Here is a 19,491-nt window from a genome sequence, read left to right on the forward strand (position 1 = left end):
GAGGTTGTACCCTGAATATTTTAATGTATTACAGTAATAATAGGCTCAAGACATAACTTCTTGGTAACTCTTGAAAAAAAATAGATTTTGTGTGAGAAGTCCACAGCTTCTTTGCATTGGAAAACTGACATTTCATGATAACTTTTTTTTTTTTTTTTTTTTCCTGAAAGATAATCTGAAATGTAAATCCTTAGTCATTTCATGCTTGATGACAGACATCAAATGTCTGTGGGAATGAAGAGGTGCTGCAAGCTGTACACAGCTATTCTGCCTCTGTCCTATGTAGAGAAAAAGCACAGCTATTGTAAGAGTTGGAAAGAAACTAGACTCAGTGAAAAAAAAAAAAAAAAAGAAAACAAAAACAAAAACAATTGTTAACAGTGGTTCCTATGAGTGGTTCCTATGAAACATAGCAGAAATGGACAGGTACTTCAGGAACAATTAACTGTCCTTTTTAGTATAAATGACCACAAAATGAGTGTATCTCATATGGTGCACTTCCATATCGAGAATTCTGAAGTTTTCTAAATTTTATGAGATATAGCGTCCACATTTTTATTAATTTATTTTTCAGAACTGTGACATTTTATCCAGTCGCTCCTCAGTTATTTAAACAATCAAAGAGGCTTTTTTCTGTGCTTTTCACAAATGTAGTATAGATACAACCTGCTCTAAGTGGCTCTACTTGGGCAGGGGCATTGGATCAGATGACCTCCAGAGGCCCCTAAAACATCAACCATTCCGTGATTCTGTGATAATTCCTTTTCAGCATTGACAATTTCTATTTTTAAATTGTTCTTTACAAAAATAGAAAGTTTAACTGAAAAGTATCTTTGAAGATCCTGGGAATTTCAATTCATCACTCAGTGGAAAACTCACTCTTCATTTTCCTAAGTTATTAGGGCACTGCTGTCCCTGAAAACAAATTTTAAGTTGCAGTAATAAGCAGAACATAATAGCTGGAATTGTTGATGTAAACTGCATCTATCCTTAGATTTTATATATATATATATAACTTTTATATATATATAACTTTTATATATATATATACTTTATATATATATATATATAACTTTTTAATATATATATACTTTTATATATATATAAAAGTTATGTATAAAGTTATATATAAAAGTTGTATATAAAGTTATATATAAAAGTTATATATAAAGTTAAAGTTATATAAAGTTATATATAAAATTATATATAAAAAGTTATATATATATATATAAAAGTTATATATATATAAAAAGTTATATATATATATATATATACATATATATAAAACTTGAATTGTACTAGAATTGCTTCACCTGTTTCCTGCACCCCGCTACTTCAAAAATAATTAAAAATATACTTTGCTGGCAGAGTTAAGCATGACAGTTCAGGCATCAGTCTACTTTCACATTATTGTAAACTGGGAGTAGCTCCTGAAACAATGGATTAACATGACTGTAAAACTGATGTAAATGGGATAAGCAAGCAGCAAAGTTCAGCATCCCATATAAAGATGCTTAGAAGTCCTCCAATAAAAAGGTTATCCTTCAGAAGATGAGCTTAGTCTTTATATGCTGTGGTAATGGATTCTATAAAACCATGCAATATTTTGCATAGACAAAATTCATACTAGGTAGTGTCAGAGATCCATACATTGGTGATCAACACTTGCCTGGTGTAACAATGTTTATACTACCAACCTTGGAGGAGTTCATATTGCTGAAGGAAAAATAAATGTTCAACTTGCAGAAGCATGTTTAAAGGATAGGTGCTTGGATACCACAAAGTTAGACAGGATATAGAGACCTAAGTAGAACAGGCTGCATTGCTATTTAGCTCTGTCTTCAATACCAGCTTTAAAAGATGAGTCAAACTTAGGCTAATCATGGGGTCATGATATTCACAAACACTCCCAAGACTAACCCATGTATCCAAAGAGATTGCTACTTCTATAATCACCATGGTCTCTGAGGAAATTCATAACATACCATACAGTAACTCTGAGTAAAAAGAACAGCAATGAAGACAAGAGGGGACAGTGCTGCTCAGTGCTGGAATGTTTCTGGAACGAAATACTACAATAAAACTTTATTTCTCTTTAGTTCAACCACACACACACACACGTGCATGCACAACAAAGGAAAAAAAGAGCTAACTTTTATTTTAATCAAGTGTGCAAAACACTGAGAAGACATGGTGGAACACATGTGTATGTTTGTGTACAGTTTCAGGACAGAACTTCCACCGAGAACAAAGTATTCACAGAATGAATGTCATAAATCTTTAAAATATTTTGTAAAACCAGTATTTCATATCAGGAATTTAAAAATGAAGAAAGACAGAAAGACTATCTCTAAACAAAAACAAAAACAAACAACAAAAAAAAAGACTTAAGAAAAGAAAAGGAGGATTTATTCTTTAGTAACATCTGAATATTACTGCAAAATAACAAAACTGAGATACCATTTATGATTTAAGAAACCTACAATTCAGTAGCTAGCACAGTAAATTGATAATCGTTCACAAAAACAGCTAAAACATATCTGTTCATTTTACATGTACTGGTAAAAGACTGGCACTATAAAACACTAAACCCCACAAGTTTTTAGCTTTTCTGTCACATCTCAGTGCATTTAATATCCTTCTGTCATATTATTTATGACTTCACAAAGAAACCAGTTATTTCCCATTACCTCTTCGATAAATAAGTAAAGCAGAGCATGCTGCAGTGCTACAGTTTGTTAATGAGATGCCTACAAAATCGTCATGGTGTCTAGTCTCAGAAGCTTGCACAGCATCTATTAGAGTTTGCCTCAGCCCTGAAAAGTATTTGCATTTCTTACACATTGATATGTTCCAAAATGACGACTGAGACACCCATATTCAAGTGGATTACATAAAGTAAGTAAACCTTTCCATGACACATTTAACATTTTAAAATAATAATAATAATAAATTCTATCAGTGTTTTCAGCTCTTTCATTAACATTTCCATCAGTCTATCATGAGAGAGTTGACTTCCTTTCTGACAAGGAAAGAAGGTCAAAACTTTTACTTTGGATTTCATGTAGCAAAAATTCAATACTCTAGTACTCATCAGAATAATTTCTTTTAAATTTATGAAATAATGACAAAGAAATCATGGATTATATACAGTAAAACATAACTAGAAATCTGATCAAAAACCCACAGAACAAAGTGAAAGCCTTTCTATTGGCTCTTGTGGGCTTTGCCTCCAAACCCAAATATGGGTAGAAAAAATTAAATTTTCCATCAATTATCTGCATTGCTGCTTAGAAAAAAATGTTCAGGAGATATATATATATATATATTTTTTTTTTTGTATAATATCAGTAAGTATAGTTTCTGTTATAGTCTCCAGTGGCCTTTTTTATCATAAAATATAATGTTCAGTACATAAATTTCTTTAGTGTTACTTGCTGTTATTGCTCTTATTTCATTTCACTAGTTTGAAATACAAGTCCATAATATTCCTTTACATATATATATATCTATGCATATATATATATAATTGTATTTCTTTTTCTAACACTGTTTTATATGTTGGAATAACATTTCAGCTGTGTTTTCACTGTTTCTAAAGTGCACTAGCAAGGACGGAAGGTTTAAAAGCTGTGAATTCTTTGTTTTCCCTCTTTCTATTCAATTAACATAAAAATATTCACCCAGGTGAATATTATATGTATATATAATATATAACTTTATATATATATATATAATGCTTTCTTGCAGAGGTTGACAGAAAGTATAAGCTCTTTAAAGATGTGTACAGAGGTGACTGTAATATAACCATAATGAGAATGTACACGAATTTAAGTTCTGAGGTGACTTGTTCAATAGATTCTGTCCTTTCTCCTGAGAAAGATACTGTCACTCTTTCTCAGTGGACAATGCAATTAGGAAAAAGCACCTTGGGGAAAGAAGCTTGAAAAGGGAATAAGGTGCAGTTAAATTGCATTAGACCAATATACAGTCACCCAAGTCTTAAATAAATAAATAAATAAATAAATAAATAGTCACAGCTCTGATACAACTGTCAGTCTGTTTTGCTGTCCTGGAATGGGATTCAAGTCCAAAGTGAACATGTTTTTTTGTGTGTGCATGCAGATTTTTACCTGTGAGCTAGTGTTGAAGTTCCTATTGCAATCAATGAGTCTTGCAATTAAGTTAACTTACCTGAATCTAGACATTAATATCTGATCTTCTTACCTAGGGTCATACACCCGTGAGTTCTGCCCTCTTTTTTTTTTTTTTTTTTTTCAGGTGTGTGATTCAAGAGGAACAGAGAAGAAATCATAGAATAGAGAACTATTTATATATGAGATAAGGAAAATTAAATTTCTCATTTATAAAAAGAAATCACTCATAATTTTTCTGGTAAAGCCCCCATAAGAGTAAATGCCACCAGATTTTTTTTATTATTATTATTAATTTTTTAATCAATAGCCTATCTAAGGCAATGATAAAGGTTTCTGTTTATTCTCAATACTCATTTACACATGTTGCATGATTACTGTTTACTATGCCACTTCCTTCCTAGAAACAGTTGTGAATATGAACAAAGTCACTCATGCAGTGCATCCATGCCAACAAAGCTGCTACATGCTCTTAAATGGAATATAACCTAAGAATATAATCTACTCTTTTCCAGTCCTTCTCCTTGGACTTTCAGAGTTTTGTCATTCCTGTCTCATATCACAAATAATAATAATAATAATAATAATAATAAAGTATTTGATTTTCATTAAACAAATTCTTCTGCTAATGTTCATAATGTATGGGAGGAGCCTAATAAAGTATGGATCTTTTCACTGGGAGGGATGAATTTTAATGTCGCAAGTAAGCAAGCAAGTAAGCTTAGGAGTGCATATAATAATCATTATGCCCTTAGTTCATATGAGTCTTATTCATTTTATCAGATTGTTTGACAGATTGTTAGAGAACTATGTATTTCTTCTTTATATCCATTTATAACACAGATGACCCTATCCTAATGCAGTTAAGAAGGACAATCCTAAAGTATAGGCAGAATTATCAGTTTAAAAGTACTTTATACTACCTATATTATATGGCACATTTTTCAATGATTGTTGAAAACAGATCAAACAACAGAAAAAAACTTTATTGCTCTGAATAGCATTGTTATACCAGTCCAAAATTAGTTACATCAGCTCTCGCTGTCATAGTCTCTGATCCTATTAATGTGTGACATCTTTTCAAGGTTGCCTGAAAGCTTCTGAGTTAACAAGACCTTTTTTTTTTTTTTTTTTTTTTTTTTTTTTAAGCTAAGGAAAAAAATAAGCCAACTTTTTCCGCTTTTAACTGTAAGAAACTCTGAGCAAATTCTCTACTCCAGTGTTGCTTATGACCAATATTTTTAAAATACTCAGGGAAGGATCCCACGTGTGACTGAACCTCTATGTTACAAGAGGAGGTGCTGTATTATTTAATCTCTAAAAAGAGAGTTTCCCCTTGATAATCTGCGGACAGAATAAACCTATTACATTAGAAGTCAGAGTCTGTTATCTTACTGTTTAACTCATGATGAATCTATGTTTCAATAAATAAAGCAAAACTGTATCTTTTGCTTTTTTCACCATATCTCTGTATAAGATACTTGTATTGCAGGAATTTGTGTTGCAGTACCATGGAGTTTGTTTTAAAGCCCTGCAGTTCAAGATGGAAATAAATAACTGTTGCCCTGGTTAGTATCTTGCTAGAGTTCATACTATGTTCATACTTAAGCTTGAAGCAAAGGTCTCTAAGGTCAAATCTAAGTCTCTGATTTCCATGGGTTTTGGATCAAGTGAATAACACTAAATCCTACAAGGTATTCAGCAGTCACGGGTGTTGCAGCATTTATGCATCTTCTATTGAAATGCTTATTAAGTTTAAGTGTTTTGAAGCTGACATACGTTCTTAGCACCTTGTAGATTATTACCTTTGATTATATAAATAGCTGGAAAACAAACCAACAAACAAACAAACAAACAAACAAAAAACACAAAGATGTAACAAATAACTGTGAGTTTAAAGCAGATATTTTCCTATCTGCACAGTTTTATAACTCTATGATATTTTTTGACCCTCTAACCCTTTGATACTTTAAAAATATCTATCTTTTATCCATTGCCAATGGTTCTGTAGCATAATTCAGGAACAAAAAGTATAAAACATTTTATTTCTCTAATCTAAGACTGATCCAAGACTGATCCAAGCCAAATGACATCTATGTCATTTCCATTGATTCAGAACATGAGAGTGTTCATTCAGGATCAGGTGAAGGATCCATTTAGCTCAATGTCCTCACTCTATCAGTAGCCAGAAACAAATGAAGAAGGGTACAACATGAAGAAGGGTACAAAGCAAGAATACAGAGATATTTCTGCTACTACAACTCTTCAACTTTCAGCACTCTGTAACTTAAGGACCTCCCAAGGCAGATGTTATATCTTTTGTGATTGATACACATTGACGGATGTTTTGCTATTCATTTTTCTGATTGTCTTTCTCAGTCAAAAAAAGAAGTGAACAGCAATGGCTGCAACATGACCTTTCATCATAAGATGAAATGGTTCTCTCACAGCATTTTTTCTTAAATATATCCTCCATTACACATAAGGAAAATGTAAAAACTGCCTTAAACTGAAATCCCAAAGCAATTCAGAATAAACAACAAACAAATTTTTGATCTACATGTCTAAAAAAAAATCAGAATAAGAAATTAATGGTTGCATTTTCTGGCCTTTTTTTTTTTTTTCTTTTATCAAAGTATCATATAAAAAAAAAAAAAAAGGAAATTATGTAAACAATTAGTAAATAAGTTACTGATTTTCACACTATAGTGAAGAAAATTCGATAACAGATATATTGCCCTTCTACCTTGCAACACAATCCTGTTGTAGTGAACGTGCCTGGGAGACAATTGTACATCCAACTTTCAGGCTATGTTGTGCTGCACGGATCCCTTCTCTGTAGATAAACCTGACCACCTCAATGTATCAGAGGAGCCTGCAGGCAGATCCCCCTCAGTGTTAGTGATTGCATCACTTTCATAGTGCCTTTTTCTAAAAGCACAGAAAGAAGTTCTCATTAGAACTTTATGAATAAAGTTGATTTGTTGTAAAACAAAAAAATAAAAATTGTGTAATAGCTTGAAGAACCAAAAAGGACAATATTCTCCTATGGACAGTGTCTGTGCAGCATGCCACAGGAAAATCCATCTGGGGTCCGTCTAATGCTGCATTAGTTCCCAGTATTCACAGTTCCCAGTATTCAAAAGGATGTAAGTTTTAATAGCTATTCTATCTTATTAAAGCTGATATTTTATAAAGCCATTTGTTGTTGGGCCTTTTGTTTGAGATCCAGAAAAAAGTCTGCACCATCTCTTTCTCCACATACAACCTACCGCACAGCAGAACACAAGTCACTATTGGCCTCTTCTCTTGAACGACAAGTAGTTCAGATTTCTATTTCTTTTATTTGACTATTAAAATGGAAATAATCTATTGCTTCATTTCCAACAAACTACTCAGCTAAATAATTTCTCTCCAGACAGATTCCATGAGTCCACATTCACAATTTGTTTCTTAAGAGAGTGGAAAAGTGGTTGGCAGATTGAAAATATTATTTTCAGTCACAGAAATGTGTATGTAAATAAGCAACTCTTTACAGAAGGAATTGTTCCAAGGGTAAAGGCTCCAGAACATCAGCCCTCAAGCTTACAAAAAGTGTTTACTGGGTCAGCAAATCAGAGAGTTACTATATATAAATATTTATATACAATTAAATCAAAATTATTTTCCCCAAATCATGAAACAATCACTGATGCCCATCAAAGGAGAACCAAACTTTCTGTAGTGAGGCAGGATGGCACTTTTGCTTTAGAATTTGTTTGGAACTTTACGACAAAGCAACCCAGTTGAGGGGGAAAAAAGGAATATTATTTCTCCTGCAGTTTATTCATCTCATTAAAAAAAAGCCATTTAATGCATAAAGCAACATAATTTCATAAAAACCTACAGAAAAGACAAACATACTGACAGAGATTTGTTATTTCATATTGGTATAGAACTGTACTTCTTGCTGGCAACTTTGAGATTTGCTGATCTGAAAAAGCAGAACATGGAGATGAACTAAAATGATTTAAACCAAATCATTGTCAATAACAGGATTTCATATCAAATTACAGAGTTTCCTCACCAGAGAGACTGGTGTGATTTTCAGAGAATTTAACAAAGTTCAGAAGGCAAATGAGAAAGATATAAACTCTGAAGCTGTCTTAACCATAATCATCTCTCATGGACCTCAAGCCTCTGCAGTGCTCCAGTCTGGAGGCAGCTCTAAGTGAAAGCAAATGGTAACATAAAATTGAATTAAATATGAAAATGAATACTGCAATGAGAAGAGTGTCCCTGGTGAAATTTAGTTTAGGTTTCAGTGTGTCTCTAAGATTTTCAGTCTGCTTCAGAGATACACATTGGCAATAGAACTACAATTTTGAGGTCTGACTCCTGGAAGACACTAGAATAATGGCATGTGGAAATATGCCTGACAGCAATCCATTGTGGAATAATGGTTTGTTTGGAGGAACTTTAAAAACAGACACTGAATCAGTCTCTAGTCTTCCCATTCAGAATAAGAAGAGTTGTTCGCATCTCTTTGAAGTTGAGGTCTTCATGAATTCCATATGTTAATTCAAAAGCTATTTGGAGAAAGACTTCTTAACTCACAAAATTTCAGTGAATGCTTACCTAAATGTTTATTTTGGTTTTCCAGTGGTTTCTTCTGAAATAATAGAAACGCTAAGGCTACTCATTATATTTTCTCTAAATTAATGTTTTGTTTTGTTTTGTTTTGATTGGAAAAGGTCAAAAAATTGGCAAAAGCATTGAAGTGGCCTTGAAAGTTATTAAAAAAAAAAAAAAAAAAAAAAAAAAGTTATATAGTTTGAGTTTAAATGTAGAAAACACTATTTTTCATATATATAAATTTTTCATATCTGGAGTTCCACCTCCAGATTCTGCACTAATCATCCTTTTCTATGGTATGTCCTGATAGTTTTTTAAAAACAAACAAACAAACAAACAAAAAAACACCTAGAACATGATCTACACATTCTGTAGCAATATGCACACAAACATAGGGACTGAGAAGAGGACTGTACATATTCAGAATAAAAAGGCTTATTTAAGGAAACCTTTCTGCTGTATTTGGATTTGTTTTCTCTAAAAAAAAATGAACTTTTAAATATAGCTAGTGAGATGGAAAATAGGTATTGGAAAATATACTGAGGCAGAAGGTACACCATTGACAATAAGAGATGAACCAACCTGTTTTCAGTCTTTTGATACTGATGTCTTTCAGATCCACTTATGTGAATCTAAATCCACAGCTCCTGCCTAGTATTCCTAATGCCACCATTAGCACATTTCTCTGTATCTATTTCATTCCTTTGAAATGACGTAGCAAACACTGCACACTAAATGTGGTGGCTACATAATGAAATAGGGAAAGCTCATAGAATCACAGAATCACAGAATGGTTTAGGTTGGAAGAGACATTTAAAGATATCTAACTCCAACCTCCCTGACAAGGGTAGGGACACCTCCCACCATACCAGGTTGCTCAAAGCCCCATCCACCCTGGCCTTGAACACTTCCAGGGATGGGGCATCCACAGCTTCTCTGGGCAACCTGTTCCAGTGCCTTACCCCCTCCAAGTAAAAAATTTCTTCCTAATATCTAATCTAAACCTACCATCTTTTAGTTTGCATCCATTATTCCTTGTCCTGTCACTAAACTCCCTGACAGAGTCCCTTCCCAGCTTTCCTGTAGGCCCCCTTTAGGTACTGGTAGGCTGCTATAAGGTCTTCCCAGAGCCTTCTCTTCTCCAGGCTGAACAACCCCAACTCCCTCAGTCTGTCTTTGAGAGGTGCTCAGTCTCCTTTACCATCACCTTTGTGGCCCTCCTCTGGACTCGTTCTAATACTCCAATGTCCTTCTTATGCTGGGGGCTCAAGAGGTGAACACAGTACTCCAGGTGGGGTCTCACAAGTGCAGAGTGCAGAGGGATATTCACCTCCCTCACTCTGCTGTCCACAGTTCATTTGATGCAGCCCAGGATACGGCTGGCTTTCTGGGCTGCACATTGCTTGCTTCGTGTCAACCAAAACCACCAGGTCCTTCTCCTCAAGGATGCTCTCAATCCATTCTCCACCCAGCCTGTATTTGTGCTTGGGATTGCCCCAGCCCTGATGCATGACCTTGTGCTTGGCTTTGTTGAACTTCATGAGGTTTGCACAGGCCCACTTCTCAAGCCTGCCCTGCTTCGTCTGGATGGCATCCCTTCCCTCCTATGTGTTGACTGCATCACACAGCTTGGCATCAGCTCACATTCCTTCTCCCAGTGAGACGGCACTCTTTCTTCTGCCTTCTTCTCAAGAACTGAGACAAAACTGGTTCCTATCTCTCTCTCCCACAACTATGTTTTTATCTTACATTTGTAAGATGAGGTGTCTTCTAAAATTATCAGCCGCATGTGCCAGACACAACTAGTCAGTATCATCTCTGATCCGCAGCTGTGACTGTCCCCAGAGGACATAGGCTGCTGCAGCCATGCTGTACAGCAACAGACCGAACCATGCTGAAGTGCTCACTAGCATGATTAGCAATGTTGCCTCACCCATGGATGACTTAATGCATTACTTTTCAAAAGATTGAGGAAATTTTCAATGAAAGAAACTGTAGGTTAAATGAATAATAGCAACAATGTTCCTGGTGGCAGTCTTTAAATAGGTACCATTTCCTCAATCAGAATCACTGAATCACAATCACAGAATCACAGAATCATGGAATCATCTAGGTTGGAAGAGACCTCCAAGATCACCGAGTCCAACCTCTGACCTAACGCTAACAAATCTTCCACTAAACCATATCCCTAAGCTCTACATCTAAACATCTTTTAAAGACCTCCAGGGATGGTGACTCAACCACTTCCCTGGGCAGCCTACTCCAGTGACTAACAACCCTTTCGGTAAAGAAGTTCTTCCTAATATCCAACCTAAACCTCCCCTGGTGCAACTTTAGCCCATTCCCCCTCGTCCTGTCACCAGGCACGTGGGAGAATAGACCAACCCCCACCTCTCTACAGCTTCCTTTAAGGTACCTGTAGAATGTGATAAGGTCGCCACTGAGCCTCCTCTTCTCCAGGCTGAACAAGCCCAGCTCCCTCAGCTGCTCCTCATAAGACTTGTTCTCCAGACCCTTCACCAGCTTTGTTGCACTTCTCTGGACTCGCTCAAGCACCTCCATGTCCTTCTTGTAGCGAGGGGCCCAAAACTGAACACAGTACTCGAGGTGCGGCCTCACCAGAGCCGAGTACAGGGGGACGATGACCTCCCTGGCCCTGCTGGCCACACTGTTTCTTATACAGGCCAGGATGCTGTTGGCCTTCTGGGCCACCTGAGCACACTGCTGGCTCATATTCAGCCGACTGTCAACCAATACTCCCAGGTCCTTCTCTGTCAGACAGCTTTCTAACCACTCATCTTCCAGCCTGCAGCTCTGCTTGGGGTTGTTGTGCCCCAGGTTCAGGACCTGGCACTTGGCCTTGTTGAACCTCATACAGTTGGCCTCAGCCCATCAGTCCAGCCAGCCAGATCTTCCTGCAGAGCCTTCCTACCGTCGAGCAGATCAACACACGCACCTAACTTGGTGTTGTCTGCAAACTTACTGAGTGTGCACTTGATCCCCTCATCCAGATCATCAATAAAGATATTAAAGAGAACTGGCCCTAGGAGAGGTGGCAGAAGTAGCACATGGTCCACAAATATAGGATACATATCACAGACTGCACATTTCTGTAGGAAGCCTTCATCTCCAAAACAGCACTTTTTTGAAACAGATCCTACATGTTGATTTGTGTGTTTATAAGCAAATCAGATAAAAAGTTTAGCTTTCCTTTCGGGAAAAAAAAAAAAAAAAAAAAAAAAAAACTGAGCTTGCCAAATCATTAAGCCAGTTCGAGGATAGATTTACTATAAGTTTACTATATAGTTAAATATAATTATAAATCATAGTTACAGCAAAATTATTATAAAATACTATAATTTATGATAAAAGTCTGAAGGAAAGCTTCAATTTGTACGCTTTGAAGTTTGATGAAAAAAAAAAAAAAAAAGTAATGCTATTGATACCAACTAAATTGTCTATCACTGGAGAGTTTACAATGGAAATATTCAGTGTAATTTTTAATGTAAATATATATAACAAATAAACACAAGAAACAGTTTCATCTTTAATTTTTCTAGCTGTCATTAGCTGTATATAAGTCTATATTATTTGTTTGTCTAGCTTTGCCTGTCCCCAGTTCTTGATGTCCATGTCTTAACATGGATTTGATCGAATGATATAAACAAGTACATCAATAACCAAAGCCAACCAAAAAAAAAAGCTTAGAAAAAATAAAAAATCTCAATTCTGTAAAGCATACAAGATACCTTGGTATTTAAATTATGAAGTTGTTAAAACGAGTTGTTACTAAAGAAGATTTTTCAATACAATTGTGCTTTCAATAGAAAGGTCACAATTCTTATCCTGCTATTTACAAACAATAAAGAGATTAGAAAATGAAAACCAAAAATGTATATACCCTCTTCACATTCAGATTTGGAAAACATTTTCAAACTCTGCTTTTCCTTCCTCTGAGGGAAGCAGGAGAGTTTGGGGACTATCATGTAGCAGCTGTAATCCACCTTGTCAAAGATCATCAGTGTTGTTCCTAAGCAACTCTGCACAGTGCTGTAGTTGCTGTCCATAGCTGATAAGGATGCACAGGGAGTTGTTAACTAGCTGCAAGTGGGAGAGATGAAAGTTGCAGAAATTGAAACTATCAAGGTAATTGTCACTATCAAGGTAATACTTTTTTTTTGGGGGGGGGGGGTTAAAAAAGGAGGGAGATAACAGCGACAATGAAAATTAAGGATCCCACTCCCATTACATTTGTTCTCATATGGAAAATTCTTTTGATTCATCTTACTAAACAAAGAGAATGAGTGAGGATGCTGCAGACACTTTAAGACTGTGAGCTATTATTAGACAATATTACGTTATGTCCATTACAACCTCACAGTCTGACTCTCAGCAAGGAATGCCTGGATAGCCATGCTTGCAAGTGATAACTTGAAAGACTGTTCCCTGTTCTCAGTCAAAATACGTTGAGAATCTGCCAGTACAATGAAAAAGACCATATTTCTGGATATATATTTTCAAGAATGCTAGGGTTTTGTCTCAAAATATTTTTTTCAATAAAATAATTAATAAAAACAATGTAGCATATTCTCATAATATTAGATCAATTCAAGTACCTCTACGAAGTTACACAGATAAGTTTTATCATAGATTATTTAAAACTATACTGGAATATACTTACTTTATTTTAATTTACTGAAGTACTGAGTCTAATTAAATAAAATCCTAGAAGTTTGTATTGTTTGTTACACCATGGGACATTTTATCTACCTAAGGAAATTGAATCTTCAGTGCTCAAGCAGCCAAACTTATTTATACAGATACTCAAGGAAACATTTTAGAATATTTTTTTAATGTCTATATTATGTGATTCCACATTATGTTTTGAAAAATATATAGAAGCATTCTTATCATTGGCAGTACAACCTCATAGGTTAAAATTTGATATGAAGCTTTACTGTAAGCGGTTAGTACAAAATTGAGCTAAGGACCATCTGGTTAAGAGTCAACTCACAAATACAATATCTCCTTAAAAAAAAAAAAAAAAAAAAAAAAAAAAAAAAAAAAGTGATACAAAATGCTTATATCAAGAAAACAGCTTTTTATACAAAGATAATTAAGGTTAAAATCTACCAGGAGATCTATAGTCCATAGACCATGCTGATAAGGCTTATATTTCTAAAAAAAAAAAAAGTACATACAAGCAAACTCCTCCTCAAACTCCTCCTCAAACTGTTCACTTAAATCTATAAACCACAGGCTTAAGACAAAATATTTGTCAGCACACCAGAGTAGGGGATGAATTTTCAGTGGTCCAAATTGAGACTTAGAGTTTACTTTTTCTTACCCACATCCAAATTTTAACAAATCTCCTTTATATAATCCTATTATGCATCCTACTGGAACCAATACATCCTCAAATTGCATGTTTCATTGAGAAAACAGACCACCTTACCTGACACTGTTTTATAATTCTGTGCTTGATTCCTAAAAACATTTTCATTATTTGAACAATATCACAGAATCACAGAATTTTCACAGAATTTCTAGGTTGGAAGAGACCTCAAGATCATCAAGTCCAACCTCTGACCTAACACTAACAGTCCCCACTAAACCATATCCCTAAGCTCTACATCTAAACGCCTTTTAAAGACCTCCAGGGATGGTGACTCCACCACTTCCCTGGGCAGCCCGTTCCAGTGTCTAACAACCCTTTCGGTAAAGAAGTTCTTCCTAACATCAAACCTAAAACTCCCCTGGCGCAACTTAAGCCCATTCCCCCTCGTCCTGTCACCAGGCACGTTGGAGAATAGACCAAACCCCACCTCGCTACAGCCTCCCTTGAGGTACCTGTAGAGTGCAATAAGGTCACCCCTGAGCCTCCTCTTCTCCAGGCTGAACAAGCCCAGCTCCCTCAGCCGCTCCTCGTAGGACTTGTTCTCCAGGCCCCTCACCAGCTTCGTAGCCCTTCTCTGGACTCGCTCAAGCACCTCCATGTCCTTCTTGTAGCGAGGGGCCCAAAACTGAACACAGTACTCGAGGTGCGGCCTCACCAGAGCCGAGTACAGGGGGACGATCACCTCCCTGGCCCTGCTGGCCACACTGTTTCTTATACAGGCCAGGATGCTGTTGGCCTTCTGGGCCACCTGAGCACACTGCTGGCTCATATTCAGCCGACTATCAACCATCACTTCATATCACCATATTTTCATACCATAACTTACATTTTTACATCTCTTTTTACACTGAACTTTCAAAAAAGGCAGAAAATTAGGATTAAAATATATATTTTCCCTCTGATACCTCACACTACTCTCCTAGTTAAGTTAACCATTTTTTTTTCTCCTTGAATTCCTTGTAACTCTTTCTTAATGGTCTATCTTATTCCACAGTGCTATGTGAATATGGGACATATTGTATTTTCACAAGACTCTTGTAAGGTCTATTTAATTTTGATTGGGACAGGACATACTCAGTGTCTGTACAGTACTCTACATAGCTTAGAAATTATTCTTTTGTACAAAGGAGTATGCTTTCTAAAGCACCTACCTAGTATCCCAGCTTAGGTGTTTTCAAGTGTTTTCCTGTGTTTCTAAGTACCTAAGCCTCTTCTGAGATTTCAAGCTGGGTGCCTATCTGCATCTCCAGATTCCTAAATGCCTTTAAAAATATTCCATGCAGTGTTTGGTTCCTAAATACTTTAAATATGCAAACTTTAGCTTTTTTTTTCATGTTAATAACATTTTTGTATGATTTAATGAAACCTCATTATGAAACCACATTTTCTATAACAGTGTGGGATTTAGCCCTAATTAAGTACATTTGCACATTTGCTCCAAAGGCTTCCACCATCAGGATGGAGACCTGCAGATAAGTAGGGAACAAAATTCTGCAGCAGAACGTAAGAAAAGAAACTTTTTTCTACATACATAAGGAATACGATTGCTTGTATGAATAATATTACAATGTCTTTAATATTTACACAAATAGCAGTCATGAAGTCAGCTTGTAATTGTAGACTTAACTGATACCTGAATTTGTATTGATAATATTAGAAACACTTGTACTGATGACTGGGTACATTAAGATAAGCCTTCTAATAAAGCCTAAGTTTTATTTACTCAGGTGTAAGAAAAATACAGCAGCCTCATTTGAATTATAACAGAGATGAATTTTGGTGGAAGATTTTTTAAACAAAACTAAAATATTCTATCAGTGATGTATTGGTCACATGATCTTCATATGCTCTCATGTTTGGATCTGAGCCTTCCTACTTGAAATACATGAGTAATTATTTGTATCCAACATTTTTCTTTGGAATACTTACAGCCATTGCACATCAGGTGCTCTATTTTGTATTTCATCTCAATTCCCATTTATTTAACTGGAAGTAATGCAAATTTCTTTGTGTACCTTCATATTTTTTTTTTCATTAAAACAAAGCCCACAGTTTTTACTTAGCAGAGGGATTATAACATATCACCAGAAGCATGGTAAGATCAAAGTAATGTACTACAGGGAAACAAAAAAAAGCAAACAAAAATCTTAAAAATAATGGTAGAATTTGGGCTACTAATTGTGATAGGGGTTAAAGTCCAAGCATGGTAATTACTACTGTTCCAGGAAATGTAGTGTAAAACTATCATTTCAAAGTGCTGTCTATGAATTTGAATCCATTGCCTGAGTAATGCAGAAAAAAAAAAAAAAAAAAAAAAAATTTTTTAAAATACGAAAAAATCTATTACCCAATAAATGATAGGAACAGAAATATACGGAATCTTTTCTATCACTCTGTCAGCTTCCTTGTCAGGTAACTGATGAAACCTGAGAAGGCTGAAAATTTGTTTCTGTATTTCTAATTTATACTCCTTCTTTTGAATTACCTATCTATTTAACCAATGCTGAACCGGATTCTACTCTCATCAGTTTACCATGTTATAAATTATGAATGAGATAACTGCAACCAGTAGACTATAGTGGCATACTATATGGTACTCTAGTACTTGAGCTTTCTCAAGTACTGGAAGTAATTCATTAGACTTTGTCTCAAATGTTTGGGAAATTGTCATCCTGAAGCTGCAAGATGTTATCAACTTATTTTGGATAATCATCTTATTTCTGCACTGTTTATAAATTTCTGTGTTCAGAAATATGGTTTCAATTTCCAGATTTTTTTTTTCACAATAGCACTGATCCTAATACTTTATTCATACATTTATATGCATTTTACATTACAAATTTTTCTTCTTAGACAGGGGCACAATAATGTGAGTCAAGTACAGATTGTCATCACTCAGTTTGAACTTCTTGGGTTTGATCACTGACGGCTTTTACTAAAGTCACAAAATTCACTGGGGATTAGTTGAATGATAGGCCATAATTAATAGATCAGACACCAATCATAATTACTCTCTGAGTCAATTTGTTCTGCTGTCCTAAGTCAGTATATTTCTTTGTTATCTCCTGGTCCACACCAGTCTCATAGTTCTTATTCTTCTCTCACAATAACTGCAACAAAACAAAATACCAGCTGTTTCCACCAAAGGAGGAAATAAATTACATTCTGTGCAGAAATTTATTTCTGTTAAGCATTACTTTCATGCTCTTCATAAATGAAGCTCACAAATTCACGATTAAGAAAAAGAGTGAAGTAAACTATATGTCATTCTTCTAAGAGATCTTCAGTATATCTTTTTAACCAGAAAGCTGGTCAGCAGTGCAACTAAACAGGATTGCAATGACCCAGGTTCTCTGTCAAGCCAACAACAGCCCAATGCAGTTTGACTCATCTTTGTATTAAAGAACAAATAATTTTACTCACTGCTATCAAAATGACCCTTGCTCTTTAGTATTTCATATTTGCCCTGGAGCCTTTTCTGAATACTTAGCAATATGCTTTGAAGGTGATTATGCTACACTACACTTTGTCCCTCCTTTGTGATATAGTATTCTAACGATTCAGACTAAGTCTCTACTGTGAAGAGAAAATAGAAGACATCAAACACATTTGTAAAATCCAAAAACCACTAGGTTGTGTACAAGAATATAAAATAGAAAAATGCTATTTAAAACAGGGCTGAAAAAATCAAACACAAAAAGAATGAATGACATGAAAGGTACAGAAATAGTATTCCAGCTTTGCTAATCTTTACCTTTGCAATATTTTTCATGATAGTATTTCTAACTCTTAATGAAATTGTTCACAGAATAAAGATTTTGAATTTTGTGTCTCTTGTTAGATTTATTTAACTCGTATTTTTATGAGTTCTGAAGAGGTGGATGTTTTCAAACTAGCATACAGAGACAATAAGAAACAAAAGGCACTCACAGAAAAGGAAAACCAGATAATGTGCGTGACATTTGAAAAAAAAAAAAGAGGTGCTGTGGAAGTTTTATGATACTCATAAGGAAAAATCTATCAAAAAAAGGTCAGGAAAAAAACTCTTATGAGGAAAGTTCAGGTCAAATGAATGACAATCATGATGAATGGAAGATTTGATCTAATGTTGAAAGATGAATGAGAACTCTGGAACAAAGAAGAGTAAAATAAAACCAGAAGAGTCTTAATATAAACATTAAACTTGTCTGAATCAAGGGAGGAAAGGAGCCAAACCAGCTGAAAAATAACAAAAAAGGAAGACTATGGAAAATGGTATTTTGAAAGAAAAGTATAGAAAATGAATAGATGGAACATACCCCAGGGATGTGATAAGAATGGAAAAGGAAAGACAAGAGAATGGAATGTGTAGGAAAATGAAATCCATCATCCTATTACCCTGTTCACCACTTTAAGTTTCCTACTGTCACATCCAGTCACCTGTTTGATTATAATGTCTTCAGTACAAGTAATTTGATATGTCTTAGATGGTGTCCCTCATACATTATGGGCACCATTAACAAATAATGAAATGGGTGCTTTAACATTAAATGCACCCATTAACAAATAATGAATGGGTGCTTTATTGTTTCTAGAAGACACACTTCTATTTTACATAATCAAAACAAATAAATGGTCTTATGTTTTAACTTCTTTCCACAAAATATTGTGCTCATCTACAAATGTATTACATGACAAGACAAAGCTACCCAATGTAAAACTTATAAACATTAAAGTTTTATATAGCAGTGAGATTGCTTTGGAACTAGTCACAAAAGAGCACAGTGTTCCTTATTTAAAGTATAATATATTTATAAAGCATTAAAGTACACTACAGTTCTGCCAGATTTGGGAACAAACATCACCTTGACACCATCAAAACCTTACCAGTTATTCCAGCTGGCTACTGACAGGGCTGAAGGAATGTTATTAGATTATCATGTTATAAGGTGACAGCAGCAGGTGTCATAACTGTGTCATTATGGATGTAGATGTTCACAAGCCCCTGTGTAAGTCTGTCAATCCCAATTCAATAAACCTGAGCTTTTTTCTCTGCCATGTTTTACACTGCCTTGCTTCTTGACCTTTTTGTCCCTAACTTTTATTTCATTTTTTTATCTTGAATCACCATAAACTGCTGTGTGATGTTTCTCATTTTTATTCTCTTGTCCCTCTTCTCTATTTTGCTTTTGCAAAAATTAATACTGATAACATATAAAACTGAAATTTGAAATCAGACAGCTCAGTTTCTGGAAGAGTGAGTGTAGTGAGGCTAGTATTCTAGCCACTTTTCTGTCTTTTCCTTCCTTCCTTCCTTCCTTCCTTCCTTCCTTCCTTCCTTCCTTC

At 35.1% G+C, this 19,491-nt stretch overlaps 1 protein-coding gene across 3 annotated transcripts in view; it reads right to left on the reverse strand.

Annotated features, from left to right (window-relative positions):
* The window catches only part of KCND2 (potassium voltage-gated channel subfamily D member 2), a 324,035-nt gene that overhangs the window by 297,722 nt on the left and 6,822 nt on the right, over positions 1-19,491 (reverse strand). The gene's annotated exons all lie outside the window — the stretch shown is intronic.

This window comes from Oxyura jamaicensis, chromosome 1 (assembly GCF_011077185.1).
Source record: "Oxyura jamaicensis isolate SHBP4307 breed ruddy duck chromosome 1, BPBGC_Ojam_1.0, whole genome shotgun sequence".
NCBI lineage: Eukaryota > Metazoa > Chordata > Aves > Anseriformes > Anatidae > Oxyura > Oxyura jamaicensis.